The following is a 22,924-nucleotide window of genomic DNA, read 5'->3' as shown; positions in this document are numbered from 1 at the left end:
TAAAGAAGCTGAGAAAAAGAGATAAACAACTACTGGATCACGAGGACAGAATTTGAGAGAGAAGTGATACCATAAGACAAAACAATATTAGAATAATTGGGACCCAGAAGAAGAAGAAAAAGAGAGAGGAGCAGAAGGTATATTGGAGCAAATTATAGCAGAGAACTTCCCTAATTTGGGGAAGGAAACAGGCATCAAAATCCAGGAGGCACAGAGAACCCCCCTCAAAATCAATAAAAATAGGTCAACACCCTGACATCTAATAGTAAAACTTACAAGTCTCAAAGACAAAGAGAAAATCCTGAAAGCAGCTTGGGACAAGAGGTCTGTAACCTACAATGGTAGAAACTTTAGATTGGCAGCAGACTTATCCACGGAGACCTGGCAGGCCAGAAAGGACTGGCATGATATATTCAGAGCACTAAACGAGAAAAATATGCAGCCAAGAATATTATATCCAGGTAGGCTGTCATTGAAAATAGAAGGAGAGATCAAAAGCTTCCAGGACAAACAAAAACTAAAGGAATTTGCGAACACCAAACCAGCCCTACAAGAAATACTAAAAGGGGTCCTCTAAGAAAAGAGAAAGCCTAAAAGAAACATAGACAAGAAAGGAACACAGACAATATACAGTAACAGTCACCTTACAGGCCATACAATGGCACTAAATTCATATCTTTCAATAGTTACCCTGAATGTAAATGGGCTAAATGCCCCAATCCAAAGACACAGGCTATCAGATTGGATAAAAAAACAAGCTCCATCCTTATGCTGCCTGCAAGAGACTCATTTTAGACCCAAAGGCAACACCTCATTTAATGTGAGGGGGTGGAAAACCATTTACCATGTTAATGGACATCAAAAGAAAGCTGGGGTGGCAATCCTTATATCAGACAAATTAGATTTTAAACCAAAGACTACAATAACAGATGAGGAAGGACACTATATCATACTTAAAGGGTCTATCCAACAAGAAGATCTAACAATTGTAAATATCTATGCCCCTAACATGGGAGCAGCCAATTATATAAGCCAATTAATAACAAAATCAAAGAAACATATTGACAAAAATACAATAAGAGTAGGGGACTTTAACACCCCCTCACTGAAATGGACAGATCATCTAAACAAAAGATCAACAAGGAAATAAAGGCTTTAATGACACACTGGACCAGATGGACTTCACAGATATATTCAGAACATTCCATCCCAAAGCAACAGAATACACATTCTTCTCTAGTGCCCATGGAACATTCTCCAGAATAGATCACATCCTAGGTCACAAATCAGGTCTCAACAGGTACGAAAAGATTGGGATCATTCCCTGCATATTTTTGGACCACAGTGCTTTGAGAACTAGAACTCAATCACAGGAGGAAAGTTGGAAACAGCTCAAATAAATGGAGGCTAAAGAGCATCCTACTAAAGAATGAATGGGTCAACCAGCAAATTAAAGAAGAATTTAAAAAATTCATGGAAACAAATGAAAACACAACTGTTTGAAATCTTTGGGATACAGCAAAGGCAGTTCCTAAGAGGAAAGTATATAGCAATACAAGCCTTTCTCAAGAAACAGGAAAGTTCTCAAATACACAACCTCACCCTACACCTAAAGGAACTGGAGAAAGAACAGCAAATAAAGCCTAAACCCAGCAGGAGAAGAGAAATAATAAAGATCAGAGCAGAAATCAATGAAATAGAAACCAAAAGAACAGTAGAACAGATCAATGAAACTAGGAGCTGGTTCTTTGAAAGAATTAATACGATTGATAAACCCCTGGCCAGACTTAACAAAAAGAAAAGAGAAACGACCCAAATAAATAAAATCATGAATGAAAGAGGACAGATCACAAGGAACACCAAAGAAATACAAACAATTATAAGAACATATTAGGAGGAACCACATGCCAGCAAATTAGACAATCTGGAAGAAATGGATGCATTCCTAGAGACATATAAACTACCAAAACTGAACCAGGAAGAAATAAAAAACCTGAACAGACCCATAGCCAGTAAGGAAATTGAAACAGTAATCAAAAATCTCCCAACAAACAAGAGCCCAGGGCCAGATGACTTCCCAGGGAAATACCTCCAAACATTTAAAGAAGAATTAATACCTATTCTTCTGACACTGTTCCAAAAAATAGAAATGGAAGAAAAACTTCCAAACTCATTTTATGAGGCCAGCATTACCTTGATCCCAAAACCAGACAAAGACCCCATCAAAAAGGAGAACTACAGACCAATATCCCTGATGAATATGGATGCAAAAATTCTCACCAAAATACTAACCAATAGGATCCAACAGTACATTAAAAGGATTATTCACCATGACCAAGTGAGATTTATTCCTGGGCTGCAAGATTGGTTCAACATCCACGAATCAATCAATGTGATACAATACATTAATAAAAGAAAGAACAAGAACCATATGATACTCTCAATAGATGCAGAGAAAGCATTTGACAAAGTACAGCATCCTTTCTTGATCAAAACTCTTCAGAGTGTAGGGAGAGAGGGTACATACCTTGATATCATAAAAGCCATCTATGAAAAACCCACAGCGAGTATCATTCTCAATGGGGAAAAACTGAGAGCTTTCCCCCTAAGGTCAGGAACACGGCAGGGATGTCCACTATCACCACTGCTATTCAACATAGTACTAGAAATCCTAGCCACAGCAATCAAACAAGAAAAAGAAATAAGAGGCATCCAAATTGGCAGAGAAGTCAAACTCTCACTCTTTGCAGATGATATGATACTTTTATGTGGAAAACCCAAAAGACTCCACCCCAAAACTGCTAGAACTCATACAGGAATTCAGTAAAGTGGCAGGATATAAAATTAATGCACAAAATTCAGTTGCATTTATATACACCAACAACAAGACATAAGAAAGAGAAATTAAGGAGTCGATCCTATTTGCAATTGCACCCAAAACCATAAGATACCTAGGAATAAATCTAACCAAAGAGGCAAAGAATCCGTACTCAGAAAACTATAGAATACTCATGAAAGAAATTGAGGAAGACACAAAGAAATGGAAAAACGTTCCATGCTCATGGATTGGAAGAACAAATATTGTGAAAATGTGTATGCTACCTAGAGCAATCTACACATTTAATGCAATCTCTATCAAAATACCATCAACTTTTTTCAAAGAAATGGAACAAATAATCCTAAAATTTGTATGGAACCAGGAAAGACCCCGAATAGCCAGAGGAATGTTGAAAAAGAAAAGCAAAGCTGGGGGCATCACAATTCCGGACTTCAAGCTCTGTTACAAAGCTGTAATCATCAAGACAGTATGGTACTGGCACAAAAACAGACACATAGATCAATGGAACAGAATAGAGAACCCAGAAATGGACCCTCAACTCTATGATCAACTAATCTTCAACAAAGCAGGAAAGAATGTCCAATGGAAAACAGACAGTCTCTTCAGCAAATGGTGTTGGGAAAATTGGACAGCCACATGCAGAAGAATGAAACTGGACCATTTCCTTACACCACACATAAAAATAGACTCAAAATGGGTGAAAGACCTAAATGTGAGGCAGGAATCCATCAAAATCCTACAGGAGAACACAGGCAGCAACCTCTTTGACCTCAGCTGCAGCAACTTCTTCCTAGAAACATTGCCAAAGGCAAGGGAAGCAAGGGCCAAAATGAACTATTGGGACCTCATCAAGATAAAAAGCTTTTGCACAGCAAAGGAAACAGTCAACAAAACCAAAAGACTACTGACAGAATGGGAGAAGATATTTGCAAATGGTATATCAGATAAAGGGCTAGTATCCAAAGTCTATAAAGAACTTATCAAACTCAACACCCAAAGAACAAATAATCCAATCAAGAAATGGGCAGAAGACATGAACAGACATTTCTGCAAAGAAGACATCCAAATGGCCAACAGACACATGAAAAAGTGCTCAACATCACTCGACATCAGGGAAATACAAATCAAAACCTGAATGAGATACCACCTCACACCAGTCAGAATGGCTAAAATTAACAAGTCACGAAACGACAGATGTTGGCAAGGATGTGGAGAAAGGGGAATCCTTCTACACTGTTGGTGGGAATGCAAGCTGGTGCAGCCACTCGGGAAAACAGTACGGAGGTTCCTCAAAAAGTTGAAAATAGAGCTACCCTACGACCCAGCAATTGCACTACTGGGTATTTACCCCAAAGATACAAATGTAGTGATCTGAAGGGGCACCTGCACCCCAATGTTGATAGCAACAATGTCCAGAATAGCCAAACTATGGAAAGAGCCAAGGTGTCCATTAACAGATGAATGGATAAAGATGTGGTATATATACACGATGGAATATTATGCAGCCCTCAAAAAAACCCCAAAACCTTGCCATTTGCAATGACGTGGATGGAACTAGAGGGTATTATGCTAAGCAAAATAAGTCAATCAGAGAAAGACAAGTATCATATGATCTCACTGATATGAGAAATTCTTAATCTCAGGAAACAAACTGAGGGTTGCTGGAGTGGTGGAGGGTAGGAGGGATGGGGTGGCTGGGGGATGGACACTGGGGAGGGTATGTGCTATGGTGAGCGCTGTGAATTGTGTAAGACTGATGAATTACAGACCTGTACCTCTGAAAAAAATAATACATTATATGTTAAAAAAAAAAAAAAGAAGATAGTAGGAAGGGATAAATGAAGGGGGGGAAATCAGAGGGGGAGACAAACCATGAGAGACTATGGACTCTGAGAAACAAACTGAGGGTTTTAGTTGGGAGAGGGGTGGGGGGATGGCTTAGCCTGGTGATGAGTATCAAGGAGGGCACATACTGCATGGAGCACTGGGTGTTATACGCAAACAATGAATCATGGAACACTACATCAAAAACTAATGATGTAATGTGTGATGACTAACATAACATAATAAAATTAAATTAGAAAGAAAAAAAAAAACAAATATCACTTCTCAGCCACTCCTCTCCTGTCACCTTGTCATGCAACTCATGTTTGTTCATTCATTTGTTTTTTGGTTTGGAACCTGGTGCCAAACCATTCGTAGACAACCTGCTTCTGGGTCAGGGGTTTTGTACAGAGTAGAGCAGCTCCCTCACGATCTATTGAAAGTCAGCTGTCAACACGACGGTTTGTAAAAAAACAAAACAAAAACCAAAAAAACAAAGACAAATATCACTTCTAGCACCTCAGAGACTGTCCATGAGCACCCTACCTAAAATAGTACTGCAATCACTCTGTCCCCTTATCATGTTTTCTTTTTCTTTACAGCATTTTTTAAAAGATTTATTTTATTTTATTTATTTGTCGGAGGGAGAGAGAGCACAAGCAGGGGGAGGGGGAGAGGGAGAAACAGACTCCATGCTCAGCAGGGAGCCCTACAAGGAGACGGGATCCCAGGACCCTGGGATCATGACCTAAGCCGAAGACAGAGGCTTAATAGACTGAGCCACCCAGGTGCCCCTTTCTTTACAGCATTTATCATTCTGTAATATTTGATGCTATCTTCATTTGTTGGTTGTTGCCCCTGCCCTTGAATGTAAGCATTAGGAGGGCAGGGACGTCCTTGATTTTTTTTCTTCACTGTTTTAGTCTCCAGTGAATAACAAAGTGCCTAGTATACGGAAGGTGCTAGTCCATAGTTGTTGACTGAAGTTCACAGTGTTATCAAAAAAAAAAAAAGCAATAAACAAAGATTGGGGAAAAGGCACCATCATGCGTTAGAATTTGGGAACTATAGGAAATTGGTGTTTTCCCACACCTACCTTTCCAGACTTCACACATTTTCGGAAATGATCACATTTTACTTATATCAGAAAAAAATAAATCCGTTTGTGAGTCAAATATGAAGCCATAAAAGTATTTAAGTTGCTTTTTGAATTGGGCACCTGGTTGTGTGGGGTTTTTGTTTGCTGCAGGTTGGGAAGAAAGAGTTCCTTGTTAAGCCAACAGATGGCAGCATTCAACTTCTAAATAGAGCCTTCTACTAACCTGCAAACCCCGGTTAAAAGAACAAAAAGGAAGGAGGAAGGAAGGGGAAGGGGTGAGGAGGGAAGGGGAGGGGAAGGGGAGGGGAGGGAAGAAGAAAGATACTTTCTGGTTAAACAAGTTGTGGAGTGTTGGGATACTTCAGAAAATGGACATTTGTTTGAAGCTAAAAAACAGCCTCAAAGCAGTTTCCCAGCTTAATTCAGACGGATGATCTTCAGGCTATTTATCTATTTTCTGATGAAACATTTTATTTTTTTAAAATTTTTTTTAAAATATTTTATTTATTTATTTGACAGAGAGAGACACAGCGAGAGAGGGAACACAAGCAGGGGGAGTGGGAGAGGGAGAAGCAGGCTTCCTGCGGAGCAGGGAGCCCGATGCGGGGCTCGATCCCAGGACCCTGGGATCATGACCTGAGCCGAAGGCAGACGCTTAACGACTGAGCCCCCCAGGCGCCCCGAAACATTTTATTTTGAAATAACTAGATGCACATGCAGTCGTTAGAGGCAGTACAGACCCCACATGCCCTGGACCCAGTTTCCCTGGTGGCACCATCTGCAGAACTAGAACCCTGACCCAGATCAACTGGCCTTTTTAATGATCAGAAATACGTGCTCACACCCAGCAGATTTCAGTTACAGTCAATGCCACGAAACGTGCAGGTACAATCTGTTAAATTCTTTAAAGGCTAATTTCCTCAAAGTCCCCTCTCACTGACCCCAAAATATTTGGCTAAACTAACATGTGAGTGAGATTTACTTCTTTGCTAATGCATGAATGGAACAATAATAAAATTTCCCTCGGTTTCATTTTGTTCGCGATATTCTCATTAAAATAATTTCAGGGGCGCCTGGGTGGCTCAGTCAGTTCAAGCGTCTGCCTTTGGCTCAGGTCATGATCCCGGGGTCCTGGGATCGAGCCCACGTGTAGGGCTCCCTGCTTGGCGGGGAGCCTGCTTCTCCCTCTCCCTCTTCCCCTGCTTGTGCTCTCTTTTGCTCTCTCAAATAGATAAAATCTTAAAAAAAAATAATTTCAGAAATTGTGCCCATCGACAATTCAGGAAGATACTGCTTTGATGAACTGTATAAGCTTCTATTAAGACACAGCCAAGTCACCATGAGCGGGGAGACTCCGAGGCCCCCTCCAGCATCCCAAACTCCTGGTCCGAATGACGCCCTCCCAATGCCCTGGGCTGGTGCTGACAAGGAGGCAGACGCAATCTTAGGCTATTTAAACACCGAATCCTGAAAGTCCACTAGTAAAGAGGAATGGTGGCATAATTTTGCACTTCCCAGAGCCACACTTGACAGGTGTGGTAGTGAAGAAAAGCCTTCTGTGGTAGCTGCCTTCAGAGAGTAACCTCTGAACCCTTCCTTACTCACTCCCCCTTCCCCACGGCTCTAACTATTGCTTCCCCAAATCACTTTCCTTGCCAGATAACTGAGGTACAGGAAACACTTGTCTTCTTTTAAAATTAGTTATCCCAAGAGGAATTCAAATAGTCGCAGAATGTGAATGTTATAAAGTCACTGGGTTTTTGCTTTTGTTTTTTTTTTCTTTCTTAGAGAAAGAAGTGACTAAGGGCTTGTACAACTTTCCCATGATCGTGTAACCAGTTAGCGGCAGAGCTAAGAGCTAAGCAAGGCCTAGGTCCTCTACCTGCAGCCCAGTGTAGCTTTATGTTTGTGTTTTACTGTATCATACTGCTTTTCTTTAAGAATATATACCTTGCCATCTAGGGCACCTGGGTGGCTCAGTCGGTTAAGCATATGCCTTCGGCTCAGGTCATGATCCCAGGGTCCTGGGATTGAGTCCCCTGTTGGGCTCCCTGCTAAGCAGGGAGCCTGCTTCTCTCTCTGCCCCTACCCCCCGCTCATTTCCTCTCTCTCTCTCTCTCTCAAAAATAAATAAGTAAAAATACTTAATAAAAAAAGAATATATACCTTGCCATCTAGGACTTGCTTTAACATATTCTGGCAATAAATAAACAAGGAAAATATAATTATATGTAATTTGTAAATAAGTAAAATGCATGAATATTCTATAATAAAAAGGTTTTTTAAAGATTTTATTTTTATTTATTTAGAGAGAGTGTGCATACTTGAGCGGGGGGGAGGGGCAAAGGGAGAGGGAGAGAGAGAATCTCAAGCAGACTCTGTGTTGAGTGCGGACCCCAACTCGGGGCTCAATCTTACAACCCTGAGATCCTGACCTGAGTCAAATCAAGAGTCAGATGCTTAAACGACTGAGCCACCCAGGTGCCCCTATAATAAAAAGTTTTTTTAAAAAAAGAATATACCTTATTATACCTTAGTTTGGATAAGTGTAGTAGATATTCTCTTATTAAAGCACATCCAGACTGGAGAACTGAACAAGGAATACAAGAAAAAGAAGAGTGGGAAATGGCGAGATTGAGGATGAGGACAAAATTCTTCCAGTTACTTCCTTATCTAGTCTTGGTTCTTGACTGAACCAGCTATGTGATCTTAGACAAGTCACTTCTCTTCTAGAAGCTTCACTTTCTTCATCTGGTGAGGTCTTTAGAAAAGATGGTCTTTTAGGCCCCTAGAAGCAATACATACCTTGGCTTCCTACAAAACCTGAAATATTTAAATTCCTCTTTGAATTTTCTGAAAAAAGATGCCAAAGGAAGCCTCAGATCAGAAGAAGCCCCATGGTCCTGCCCTTATCATTTCTTTTTTTTTTTTTTAGATTTATTTATTTGAGAGAGAGAGGGAGAGAGAGCACAAGCAAGAAGGGCAGGGAGAGAGAGAGAGAGAGAATCTCAAGCAGACTATGTGCCCAGCATGGAGCCCGACGCTGATCCCTCCACCCTGAGATCATGACCTAAGCCGAAACTAAGAGTCCAGAGCTCAACCAACTGCGCCGCCCGGGCACCCCTGGCCATATCATTCCTCACAGCTAAGCAGCCCTACAGCCCCTAGTTCCTCAGAAGGCCTAAGGCCACCTGTTCTGGAATGGGGCTGAAGTCTTTGGCAAGAAGACATACTCACTGTTGAGGTCTCCCCATGACCTGGGGGTACCCAAGGAACATGGCTATGTGCCACTCCCCTGGCTACCCTCAGCTTCCATTGGACTATAAGAGCAGAGGCTGGGGTAGACCAAAGTTAAATCCCATCTCTGGTGCTTCCTAGGTGTGTGTGATCTTGGTTAGTTTATTCCTAGCTCTCAATCTCCCCATAGATAAAATTGTTGTGAGAAGCAAGATAATAAATGTGAGTAGGAAGGCAGACAGAGAGGTGATGGAAGGATACATTTGAAATATTATTAGACTTCAGGGTTTACCCTTCAGGGTTCTCCCCCTTTCCATTCAAGTTGCTAGTCATGGCCCAGGTGGTGGCATGAGCGTGTCAGAAGGCATGAGCCGTGGCATCTTCCTGACTTTGGAGGAACAAAGTTTTCAGCACTGGTGAGCTAGAGCCAGCTCCAAATGGCTCTTTGTTTTCTTCCTTGAGGTGAAATTAATATAGAATTAACCATTTTATTTTATTTTTATTTTTTTTTAGAGAGAGAGCACAGGTGTGCAGTGCAAGTGGGGGGAGGGGCAGAGGGAGAGAGAGAATCTTTTTTTTTTTTAAGATTTTATTTATTTATTTATTTGACAGAGAGAGACACAGTGAGAGAGGGAACACAAGTGGGGGGAGTGGGAGAGGGAGAAGCAGGCTTCCCGCGGAGCAGGGAGCCCGATGCGGGGCTCGATCCCAGGACCCTGGGATCATGACCTGAGCCGAAGGCAGATGCTTAATGACTGAGCCGCCCAGGTGCCCTGAGAATCTTAAAATCTTAAGCAGGCTCCACACCCAGTGCAGAGCCCAATGTGGGGCTCGATCTCATGACTCTAGGATCATGACCTGAGCTGAAATCCAGAGTCCAACGCTTAACGACTGAGCCACCCAGGTGCCCCCAGAATGAACCATTTTAAAGTGAACAATTCAGTGACATACATCTAGTGCCAAAACATTTTCATCACTCCAAAATAAAACCCCATAGCCATTAAGCAGTTACCACCCCCCCATGCACCCTCCCCCTGGCTCTGGCAACCACCAATCTGCTTTCTGTTTCTTTGGACTTACCTATTCTGGATATTTCATAGAAATGGAATCATGCGACCTTTGTCTCTTCCTTCTCTCACTTAACATCATGTTTTCAAGATTAATCCATCTTGTAGCATATATCAGTACTTCATTCCTTTTTATGGCTGAATAATACACACCACACACCACATTTTGTTTGTCCATTCATCAGCTGATGGATATTTGAGTGGTTTCCACTTCTGGGTTATTATGAATAATGCTACCATGAACATTCCCGTACAGTGTGTGTGTGTGAACATGTTTTCAATGCTCTTGGGTATGTACCTAGGAGCAGAATTGCTGGGTCATATGATAACTCTGTGTTATCAGGGTTAGAAAAAAATGCCTATAATCAGCTTTCAAGAGCCAGCTGGAAATAAGCACATGAAAAGATGTGCCACATCATTAGCCAGCTGGGAAATGCAAACCCAAACCACAATGAGATACCACTTCACACCCACTAGGATGGGTATAATCAAAAAGACACAGGGGGCGCCTGGGTGGCTCAGTCGGTTAAGCATCCAACATCCGACTCTTGGTCTATGTTCAGGTCTTGATCTCAGGATGGGGGAGCCTACTAAAAAAAAAAAAAACAAACCAAAAAAAACCCCAACAAGTGTTGATGAGAATGTGGAGAAATGGGAGCCCTCATACTTTGCTGGTGGGATTATAAAATGGTGCAGATGCTTCATAAAACAGTCTGGCAGTTCCTCAAATGGTTAAACCTGGAGCTTGTGCATTTGTGCATGTTTCCTGGTCATGGGATGGGGGCAGTGGTCAGGGTCTGAATAGAAAAGCTAGAGAGACTTCTCCCTTCACCAGGGGTGGGATAGGCATTAAAAACATGCCCATTCGATGAATATATGGAGATGACATTCATCTCTTTGATGTCATATCCTCCAACCCTACCACCACCTCTCACTTCCCCAAATGACAGCATCCTATTGCAATAGGAATTCTTCTCTCCTAAACGACTGGTACAGAAAAGGGCACTTGTGGTTTTCCTTTTTTTGTGATAACTGATTTTTTTTTTTTTTTTTTGGAAGAGCGAGCAGAAGCTTACCATGCAATTCACATTATGTATTTTCCTGCTTCTGGATCTTATTCCCACTGTCCTACCTATGCAAATGACACTCTCATTCCTTTCATCCTGTGTAGATCCTTCCCACCCTGTGAGAGCCAGGCCAAATCCCACTCCCACCCCCTTGTAAAGTCTTCTCTCAATCAAACTCAGGATGCAAGTGCCCCGTGACTCTTTAGCAGAACTCCTCAGTATCATAATACTCTTAACTAAATGCCATAAAATGCTGTTGTATTTTAACCTAATACAGTTAAATACATCATTTTTTGGTCTATGTAATGCCACCGTATGCTAGAGAAACTGTGGCAGGGGCAAATAGTTGAAGAAATATTTAAGGTGGGTAAATTTAAGATGGAGCAAATGTGAATTAAATTTTTACAATTTTACTTGGAATTGTTTGATTTTAGTTGGAGCACTAATGCTTTGGCCACCTTTGGGTGGCCAAATAAGGGGGATGAGAAATTGACAGGTTTGGGTTCTGGTCCTAGCTTTAGTTGCTAACTAGGTATGTAATCTTTGAGCGACCCTAACCCTCCCTAATGATCAATTGGAAAGTGGGGATGGTATACCTATTAATAAAGAGTTTCTGTAGATTTTATACTTCTTCACTTTCACTTCCTTAGTTCAGGCTCTCATCATCCTTAGCCCAGGCCCTTGCTATTCCAAACAGTCTGTGGCCAAGCAGCATCATGTTAGACATGCAGAATCTCAGGCTCCACTCCACACCTACTAAAACAGAATTTGCATGTTAACCAGATCATTAGGTGACCCGTATGTCCGTCAAAACCTGAGAAGCAGTGGCCTCACGTTCATTGTAGTCTCTTAGCTGGTCTCCCTGTCTCCACTCTGGCCCCTTCCAATCTATCCTCTACATAGTGCCTAGGAAGTGCTTTTCAGTGGGCCAAAAAGATTTTATTACTTCCTTATTTAAAATCCCTCGGGGGTGCCTGGGTGGCTCAGTCATTAAGCGTCTGCCTTCGGCTCAGGTCATGGTCCCAGGGTCCTGGGATCAAGCCCCACATTGGGCTCTCTGCTCCGCGGGAAGCCTGCTTCTCCCTCTCCCACTCCCCCTGCTTATGTTCCTGCTCTCACTCTCTCTCTCTCTGTCAAATAAATAAATAAAATCCTTAAAATAAATAAATAAATAAATAAATAAATAAATAAATAAATAAATAAAATAAAATCCCTCGGGGCGTGGGGGTGGGGTGCCTGGGCGGCTCAGTTGGTTAAGTATCTGCCTTCAGCTCGGGTCATGATCTTGGGGTCATGCGTCATGCGTCAAGCTCACTGCTCAGTGGGGAGTCTGCTTCTCCCTCTGCCCCTCCCCTGCTGGTGCTCTCTCCCAAATCAATAAATAAAATCTTAAAAAAAAATTAAAAATCCTTTAAAAAATAAAAAAAAAATAAAATCCCTCAGGGGCTCTCTATGATAAAATAGCAATATGGAAAGAGCATAGGCACAGTTTCTAGAATGTGGCATGCTGTTTTATGCCTCTAAGCTACTATGTTGCTTTCTCTTTGGGAGAGTATTTACCCATCTTCATTTCCTTGTAATCTTTCAATATTCAGCTCAAGTGTAGCCCCATCAGGGAAGCTTTTTCTGTCCCTCCTGTATTTAGGCCCCTACGCTAAACAGACTTTTTCAAAGGCATGGGCCCTCGTTTATTATGGTGATGTGTGTACTTGTCTGTGTCCCTTTCCCTGTGAACTCTCCCCGCACTGTGTTATGTGTGGGGATTCTGTGGGGAATGGGACAAAGTCTCAACCCTCTTGAAGCTTACAGAGCAGGTAGGGAAAGGAGACAATGAACAACTCTAAAATTAAATTGGGAGGGGCGCCTGGGTGGCTCAGTCAGTTAAGCATCCAACTCCTGATTTTGGCTCAGGTCCTGAAATCGAGTCCCTCGTGGGGCTCCATGCTCAGCACAGAGTCTGCTTGAGCTTCTCTCCCTCCCTCCCCTCGCCCTCTGCCCCTCCCTCTGCTCTCTCTCTCTTCTCTAAGTGAAAAAGTAAAATCTTAAAAAAATTAAATTACGTTGTGCTAAGTCCTATGATGGATTCAAGCAGGCTATGGTAAGAGTAGGGGGGAAGCAAAGTCTTCCCTGAAAAAGTGACATTCGCATTGAGGTGGAAAGGCTGAGTAGGTGTTAACCTTATTCGTATGCTTATGCCAAAGCCTAGCATAATGCCTGGCCCATAGTAGGGTGCGTTAAATACTTAATGAATGCGGGGTGGGAGGGGGGGTTGGTTAAAAGGTTCTTGTGAGGATCCCCTGTGGTAACATCTGCAAAAACTCTTGGGAGAGTAAAAAGTGCAACAAAATGCAACTTTATTACAGATTCTGTCTTCAGAGGATGGGAAGCTGAATTTGCTCTTTTACTGGAGGGAGCCTTAGAAACCTTCTACAGAGCAGGCAAGTTCTGCCCTAGCCAAGTGTATTCAGGCACACAGTCTACTCCCCAAACATAATTTTCTCATTCTGTTTGGACTGTCAACATGGCCTTAAATAAGATAGAGGAGGGAGCAGACACATGGCTTGTGTGGGTGTAGTTTTGGATGAAGTTCTGTGGCCGGAAGGCATCCAGCTCTGGTGCATTGACTTGAAGATCAAACTGGATGACCTTCAAGGGAGGATGGGGCGGAGGATGCTAAGGGTGGTGGGAAGTGGGGAAGGTGGTTAAGAAGAGTATTCATGGTGTTTGGGCCCCTCAATACGATCAGATTCTATGTTTAAGTGTTTGAGTTCCTTTCCTTTACCTCCCTGACTTATGGAGGTCCAAGTATTTCCCATTTCCAGCAAGACCAGAAGAGAACTAACATAAATCTAGCATCTGCTGTGTGAAAGACACTATAGAATGTGCTTTTAAAATATGTAGAGGGGCGCCTGGGTGGCTCAGTTGGTTAAGCGACTGCCTTCGGCTCAGGTCATGATCCTGGAGTCCCTGGATCGAGTCCCGCATCGGGCTCCCTGCTTGGCAGGGAGTCTGCTTCGCCCTCTGACCCTATCCCTTCTCATGTGTTCTTTCTCTCTCATTCTCTCTCTCTCAAATAAATAAAATCTTTAAAAAAAAAAAAACACTTAAAAAAATAAAATAAAATAAAATATGTAGAACACAGGCTCCTGAGACAGTCCATCTAGACTTGAACCCCCTCCCATTCCATCGCTCTGTGCTAACCGTATAGCCTTAGAATGCACTCTTTCTCTGAATCTAGTTTCCCCCTCAGTGATGGGGATATCTCGTAGAGTTGTGAAAAGGACTCAGGTGAGTATTAGATACAATATTTACCAAGTATCGATATTCAATAAATGAGTGTTGCCATGGCAGCTATTACTTGCTGGTTGATTCCTGGATTGAGTCAAGGTCAGGGTCAGGACTTTCCTCCATGCACAGGTTTCTACGTCTTCCCTTACAGGCTGGTTGCTTAGGTCCATAGGAATAATAATATAGGAGTAGGCTGTCTTGGTCACTCCCAGTGATCACCAACAGTGCTGTCATCATGGAGTCGAGGCACATAATTTAGTGAAGTGATACTGTATTGGCTCCTTAAGACCTTTGCTGGTTAATTAACGAATGAATTGAATCTTCAACGAATACTGAGGTACCTACTGTGAAGTACTCCTGAGTACCTACTACATGCTAAGTCCTCAGAATCAAAGAATAAGATAGTCTGGGGCCTAGTTCAACAGGTGCTTCTCAAAGATTAAGATGGGGCTCTTTTGGGAGGTCTTATAGAGGACCATAGCTTTAGCCTCAAGGATCTCAATCTTGGGGGACCAAAAAGAGATATAAATAGAAAGAACGCTATGGTAAATATAGCTGGCGACCGTTGCTTGTAAGCCCTTGTATTCCAGCGCACAATGAACGTAGTGATCTAAGCTAGTTTGACACGGACCTTGGCTCTACTCAGGAAATACAAATAGAAACTGAAAATAAATTGCTTCTAAGGAGTGGGAATGGGAAGAGAGACTTGCTTTCCATCACAGGTTCTTCAGCATGCCTTGATTTGTTAGTGTGTGCATATAGTATTTGACCTGACTTTGATGAAGTTCAGAACAAAATTAATAAAATATGAAATGACTCTAAAACATGAGAGCCTAACACTTTCTATTTCCATTTTGACCAGCCATTTGATACAACTAGGGTTTGGGATGAGATAAGGCTTGGGAAAGGGGACATACAATGGAAAAAAGGTATTTATTGGGCAGGCTGCTTGACAATGTTTTATTTAAGCTCGAAAGGTTGTTTCTTTGTTCTTATGGCCAAAATATTTTCACATCAAAATAGCCGAATCAAACAACCTACTTAGTGTATTTACCCTAATGCCAACATTTTACATCTAATACAGTATCCTTACTTATCTCTAGTACCTATGGAAAATATATTGCCAAGTTGTTACATGTATTGTGTGCTTTCTGGTCCCAGCTATTCCTCCTGAGTTGGATGGCACTAGGCAAATTCCTTTCCTCCTCTGGATCTTAAGCCCATCTGTTCATGAGGGTGTGGATTATATAAGTAATTTTCACAGTTGCAAACTTGAGTTTCTGTGGGAACTGATCAGGGGCCTCACAGGACTTTATGAGGGTGAAAAGGAGCAGAATTGGCAGGAACTGAGAACATCCACCTTTGCCTCAACCAGAGCAGCTAAATCCTGCTTCCATCTTTTATTTATTGCTCTTTCAAATAAGGTTTCTACTGAAATAAGGGTTTTATTTATATAAAGTATTTTTCTTTTTTTTTTTTTTTTAGACGGAGAGAGAGAGAGCCTGTGAGTGGGGAGGGGCAGAGGGAGAAAGAGAGAGAATCCCAACCTCCCTCCACAGAGTGTGGAGCCCAATTCGGGGCTTGATCTCAGGACCCTGAGATCATGACCTGAGCCAAAATCAAGAGTAGGACACTCAACCAACTGAGCCATCCAGACGCCCCTATAAAGTATTTTTCTAATCACTGAAGTAGATATCTAAAGTAGATACCCATTTCCACACTACAGTTCTATGGTTTTAAAAGAACGCTGAGTAGTCAACTATTGAAAGCAATGGTGTATTTCCAAAGGAGAATAGCTTAAAAATCACTTTGACATCATTATCTCATTTGCTACCCAGAATAACTCTATGAGGGTTAAAGAAGGAGAGACCAAGCGAAGAGGAATTCTTGGGGCACCAGGCTGGCTGTCAGTGGAGCATGGGGCTCTCGATCTGGGGGTCGTGAGTTCTAGCCCCACGTTGGGTGTAGAGCTTACTTAAAAAAAGAAACAAAAGGAAAAAAAAAAGAGAAGAGGAATTCCTTACCTCAGCATCTGCAGCTGGAGAATGGAAGAACGATGATGAACCCAGGTCTTCTGAGGTTGATTGCTTATCCAGTCCCCACTGCACTCTACCACAACACTTCTCAAAATCTGGTTCTAGTACAAAACTATGAAAAGTCCCTCAGAAGCAATGTTGGGCACTGTAGACACTGAAGTCTGAAAGTTCTTTAGTGCCCTGGGAAGTTCAATCAGCTCAATTCCCACAGACCACAATTATCAGTACCCAGCCAGAGTTGTTGTTTATTTTTTTATTTCATTTTTTTAAAGATTATATTTATTTATTTATTTGACAGAGAGAGAGAGAAAGAGAGAGAGACAGCGGCAAGAGAGGGAACACAAGCAGGGGGGTGGGAGAGGGAGAAGCAGGTTTCCCGCCGAGCAAGGAGCCTGACGCAGGGCTCAGTCCCAGGACCCTGGGACCATGACCTGAGCCGAAGGCAGACGCTTAACGACTGAGCCACCCAGGCGCCCCCAGAGTTGTTATGTCTCTTTCCCTCCCTGCTCCTACTTTTAGTCCCCTTTCGATCACACCTGGCTACTTAAGCAGAAGAATCTAGCTTCTCCCTCATGTGAATTTCATAAACTAAGTTTGTCTTCCTCATTTAAGAATTGTATTTGGGCTCCTTATTTGATCACGTTTTAAAGTCTTGACCTTTCAGTGTAATAAAGTTTATACTCCAATGATTGGAAACTCACATTTCCATACCATCAAGGCAGCCATACTAAGTATTCTAAGGAACGTTGGAAGAGAAAGTCAGACATCTTGAGAAGCTATCATAGAGTACCAGTGAGTTCACTTGACTCATCTTTGAGGAAAAGTTTCCTCTGTCATGTGAAAAGATTTAGGTCCCTTAAAAAAGAGCCCACTTCAGACGTAGGCCCGGCTTAAAAAGATATAAACAGGGGCACCTGGCTGGCTCAGTCAGAGGAGCGTGCAATTCTTGATCTTGGGGTCATGGGTTCAAGCCCCACGTTGGGTGTAGAGATTACTAAAAAAATAAACTTTAGAAAAAAGATATAAACAGTTGTAAATAATAAGGAAAAAAGATGCTTACAGACCTCAAGATTCACAAATTAGTGACTAAAATAGCACCTAATACTATTGTCAATAAATAGCTGAGGAAGGAAGGGGGTGATGAGAAGTGATGAATAATGTGGAAATGCCTTAGAAAGGAGATTAGCATGGCGCCTGGGTGGCTCAGTCAGTTAAGTGTCTGCCTTTGGCTCAGGTCATGATCTTGGGGTCATAGGATCGAATCCCACCCTTGGAGCCTGCTTTTCCCTCTGCCCCTCCCCCTGCTTGTGCTCTCTCTTTAATAAATCTTAAAAAGAAAATTAAAAAAAACCCCAGTGGTTCTTAATGACAGTGCCTGTAGGAAGCAGGCAAGCCTTCCAGAACGGGTTAACTGTCTGTGTCTCTATCTTCTTAGACCTAGTGAAGACGCTAACGATGAACGGGGGTGGGGGTGGGGGTGGGGGGCAGAAAGCTGAGAGGGGCCTGAGGAGGGCAAAGTTATCAGACATCAGGAATTCTGAAGCTGCTCTGAAACCACACGAGGAATCCAAGAAGGGAAAGGCGAGAATTACTTTGGATGTTGCAGAACCACAGCCACAGGCAAGGGTGTTCCGTGCCCGGAGTTACGTGTGCAATTCTGTAGATTCAGGCAAAAAGTCAGGTCACGATACTGCGTAGATGAGTTGAAATCATTCTTTGAGAATCTGTCGATTTGGAGCTAGTTTCTTTTTATGCCCCAAGATGGAGCTAGAGCGATGCTGTCCTCCCGAAACTCAGTGTATTGATTGCTGGAAGAACAGGGGAGATTATGGGCCCTTCCGCCTGTCCACACAGCAAGTGCAAGAGAAGGGAGGCATCGGGTTTTCTTCTTCTAAAGCATGATGTTTCCCAGCTCAGGACCATGCCAGAGCCTGAGAGAAGCACAGAATCATTGTTAATGGTTTGGGCCAGCTTCTTTTCTCCACGAGGTCCCACTGTTTTCTCCGGGAAGGCAAGCCCACTTTCCAGCGCAGGCCCACAGGTGAAGTTTTGAAGGCCGGGGATTTGTTTCTCTCCCTTGTTATCCTTCCTGCCCAGGTTTTCACCATTCCAGAGGAATCAAGGCTAGATTGAGAGATACCGAGTCGGCCAGAAGTCGGACGAATAACCAGACATTTTCATAAAATGCAGGAGTTTGGTAATTGCCAGTTTACCCTGGGTTTGCTTCCAGCGGTTCCCTTTTCAGCTGACTGACCCAAGTGACTATTGAGACCAATAAAGCATTTAAGGATTGAGGAGGGAGGAGTTAGTACCGTTTTCTATTTCCTACTTGCTTGGGTAACTCTGCTTCCTCCTGAGCAAGGAGCTAATGAAGACCTCATCACTGGTTTTTTTAATGGAGAAAGATAATAGGTTTTTAATCTGCTTCTTGTATATAAGGACCTCTTAGCAGAGACTGAATCTTTAAAATATGATCCTGCATTTAAATAGAGCCAAGACTAGAAAAGAAACAAAACAAAAACCTCAGATATGGGGTTTCTAGAGTCACAGAGTTTTAGGCGTACTGTATGACTATTTATCATTTATTGAGCACTTGCTATGGGCCGGCCACAGCACTAAGCTTTTGGTAGCTCATTAATCCTCAAAACAACCCTATGAAGTAGCTGCAATGATTATCCCCATTTTACAGATGGGGAAACTGAGGCTTACAAAGGTTAGGTAACTTACCCAAGTCCAAAGAGCCAGCAACTGGTGGCACCAGGATTCAAACCCAAGACTGTCGTCTTCTCAATCATAGCACATGACAGGTGTGGGCTGGAATACCTTCCAGGCCTAAATAACATCAATACTTAATACAATTAGTGAGCGCTTATCATACGCTAGGCCCTATTCTAAACACTACACGTACCAACTCACGTGTCACAAGCCCGTGAAGACGGTACTACGATAAAAGGGGGCTACGGAGAACAAAATTTCCTACGTTCGGAGAACCGGTACTTGGCGCTGGGCTACCCGCTCGGGCGGTCTGACTCCAGAGGCCATCCTCTTAACCCCTAAGCCGTATGGAAGGTAATGTGTTCATCTCTGCGTGAGCCAGCCTAGCCCACTTGGAACACCAGCTTTCTTGTTAGACCGTTGGGCCTGTAACTTCTCCGAAGCCGACTGTAGAGTTCAAGGGGCCAGCCTCCAGCCGAGTGAGCCTCTTGTTCAATTCCTTCCCCAAATGCGTGTCTCCATTACCCCTTAGCTCGCGTCTTTGAACAAACTGATGGATGGGGAGTTGGGCAACGGCCGATCTCAGCTGTGCCTCCAGCATCCGCCGAGTGGGCTAGCACGCCATGTTTTCCATTTGATCTAAGGGAGATCTAATGAGGGATCGTTTCCTGATAACACACTGCTTTCCACATCACCAGGAAAGCACTCCGCTGCCAACAGTCTCCATTTGGGCATAATTGCCTTTGAAAAGGGGGCCCAAGAAGCGGCAGAAAGGCCTCGGAGTTTGGGTCTGATTTCCTGTGGTGTTCCATTTCAGAGGAGGCCCCTGACAACAGGCAGAGAATAAAAACAAGTGCGGTCTGGGGCAGACAGTGTTTTTCAAACAGTTGGCCAAATCTCTCCTGGCAGCCGGGAAGCAGCTGAATCATCAAACGCCAGGCCTCTAACGACATGGAGGCTGGGCCGCACTGCAGAGCATTCCAGACGGACTCCGACGCCCGCCCCGAGCTGCTGCTTTACCAGCGCTGGCTCCCTGCCAGGGGGCCGGCCTGGCCGCACGGCTTCGCACAGCCCCGGTTTCATCTCTCCTCTCTTGCTTGATTTTCCTCCTCCTTGTGACTTCCCATGCAGCGTTTGCCTGCCTTTGGGCGGAATATTTGAATGACTTTTGGGGTCACCCCAGGTAGCCAAGCTGAAACTAAGGAAACCCATTTCCTTGCCGGGAAGTCACTTGAGATGGGGCACTTGGGGACTGGGCAAGAATGGGCACACATTCTTTTCCGAGAGGCAGGAATGACCTAGGCATTCAGAAATTGCAAGCCAGATGTTTGGATAAAACCCTAGACCCAATTTGAATCTTCAAAGTGTTGAAATCCCTTAGGAAATCCTTTGACTAAAGCTTCAGAGGGTGGAAGGTAAGGAAGGGGGCCTAGGTAGGGTCATGCTTCTTGCGAAGAAATAGATGCCTCCGTTTAGATCAGAAACAAAACAAATGTTTGGCCTCATGAAGCATGAAGAATGAAGAAGGCATGATCTTTTCTGTGTCCTTTAAAGGTGACTACCTGCAGTTCGCACCATCCTAAGCCTCAGTCTGAATGAGCACAAAAATATGGGCTTTGTTTCTCCATCTCTGTTAATGTGCATAGAACTATTGTTTAATTACATTGGTCCCTAATAAGTATGAGGAAAGTAAGTCATAAATATGTAAGTATAATCGGGAATAGGTAAGGCGAAAGATTCGGGGCCTTATAGCCAACAGTGCCATCCCGGGCAAGATCACAACCTGCTCAGATAGGTTTCTCATCTAAAGGAATATAGTGGAAGAGAGGAGCCTTCTTCTTCACTGTTAACAGTCAACTGTGAATGCATGAAGTGAGGGAGGCATTGGGGGTGGGGAGAGGGAGGTTGTGACTTGGAAAGAACCTTGAAATTCCACAAAACTATAATCCATTGTCTGGACTCTGATGGGAAAAAGAAAGAAAGTGGATTCTCCTCCCTTCAGTCTCTGCCAACAGCATTCCTCCTCCAGTCTGCTCTCCCTGACCCCACCCATAATAATAATAATGTGTGTTATTTTTATAAAACCCTAAATCACTTTCACACACGTTTGTATTTGGGCTGTATAACTTTGAGGGGATGGAAAGAAGAGATCTTTCCCTTTTCGCAGGTGAGAACACTGAGGTCCAGAGAAATTACTGGGCTTGCCCAAAGTCACACAGGAAATGAGTTAGAGGGCCAGGTCCCCTGGGTCGTCTGTTCCTGATGCTATTACTCTTTTTATACACCAAACCATGTTTGTTTGGGGCGCTGGTTCTCAAATTGTCCAGTGCCTCAGAATCCCTGGGAAGCATTTCACAACTGCAGATTTACAGATTCTACCCTCAGAAACAAAGTAGCTCTCCGATAGGTGTCCAGAATCCACATTTTTCACTGTTTTATTTTATTTATTCATTTGAGAGAGAGAATGAGCCAGAGTGGGGGGAGAGGCAGAGGGAGAAGCAGACTCCCCACTGAGCTGGGAGCCCGACATGGGGCTCGATTCCAGGACCCTGAGATCATGACCTGGGCCAAAGGCAGACGCTTAACCATCTGAGCCAGCCAGGTGCCCTTAGAGAGCTATTCTTACAAGGACAGTGAGATGAGGGGTAGAGGAGAACTGATGTTGTCTTTGGCAAAGTACACTTGCTCCCCCAACTCCCTTCCTCTAAAACCCCTTTTCCGCATGAAGGTGGAGTCAAATGACCATCAAAGGAAGCCTTGAGGATAAGGATATTTTGCACACTGGCCCCTAGATATGTGGCCAATGGCCAAAGAAAGGGAATTTGCAAACATGGCTCAGGGCTGGCTTTATAAGGATAGATGTACTTGAGACTCAGGCCTTTTTTTTTGTGCAGTTGGTAGGGTTGGAATCCTCCCTGTGCCAATTATTGGCTGTATAACCTTGGGCAAGTCGCTTAAATTTTCCATGCCTTAGTTTCCTTATCTGTACAATGGAGATAAAATTACTATATATTCCCTAGGTGTGTTGTAGGGATTAAATGACCTAAGGTGCGTCTACCGCGTCTAGCAAGCAGTAGTAGTATTATGTCAATTACAGTTTCCCTGAGTCACTGCTGAGCTGCAGTCAATAAGGGAAGGCTTGTGCCTAGAATTACGCATTTCTGTGGTTTTCTCTCTCTGCCTCAGTAAGTGAGGAAACAAAGGTGCTCTGAAGAGCCGTAGATGGCAGTATTATGGCACTCTGCTAAGTTCCTTCCCCAGGCTAAAAGATGAATCCTGATGACCTACGGGGCTTCAAGCGTTTTCTGTGGCAGCATCACAGGGCAAAGAGATATGTGACAACCAAACACGATACTTTTTCTCACCTCTTAAAAATTATTCAGTGGGGGCGCCTGGGTGGCTCAGTCTGTTGAGCGTCTGCCTTCGGCTCAGGTCATGATCCCAGAGTCCTGCGATCGAGCCCGCATCGGGTTCTTTGCTCAGCAGGGAGCTTGCTTCTCCCTCTCCCTCTGCTGCTTCCCCTGCTTATACTCTCTCTCTGTCAAATAAATAAATTTTTTAAAAATCTTAAAAAAATTATTCAGTGGGATTTCATATAAATCCGGTCAGTGTTGGTATATAACAAAAATACCCAGTCAAAACACTGTAGTGCAATGCTATTATTCCTCTTTCAACTTTTCCATCTCAAGACAGCTCCATACGTGATGAAAGATGATGATGATGATGGTGGTGGTGATAATGATGATGGAGAT

The sequence above is a fragment of the Halichoerus grypus genome, chromosome X, assembly GCF_964656455.1.
Source record: "Halichoerus grypus chromosome X, mHalGry1.hap1.1, whole genome shotgun sequence".
In the NCBI taxonomy this organism is placed as follows: Eukaryota; Metazoa; Chordata; class Mammalia; order Carnivora; family Phocidae; genus Halichoerus; species Halichoerus grypus.
The sequence above is the reverse complement of the archived record's forward strand: the minus strand, read 5'-3'. Positions refer to the sequence as shown.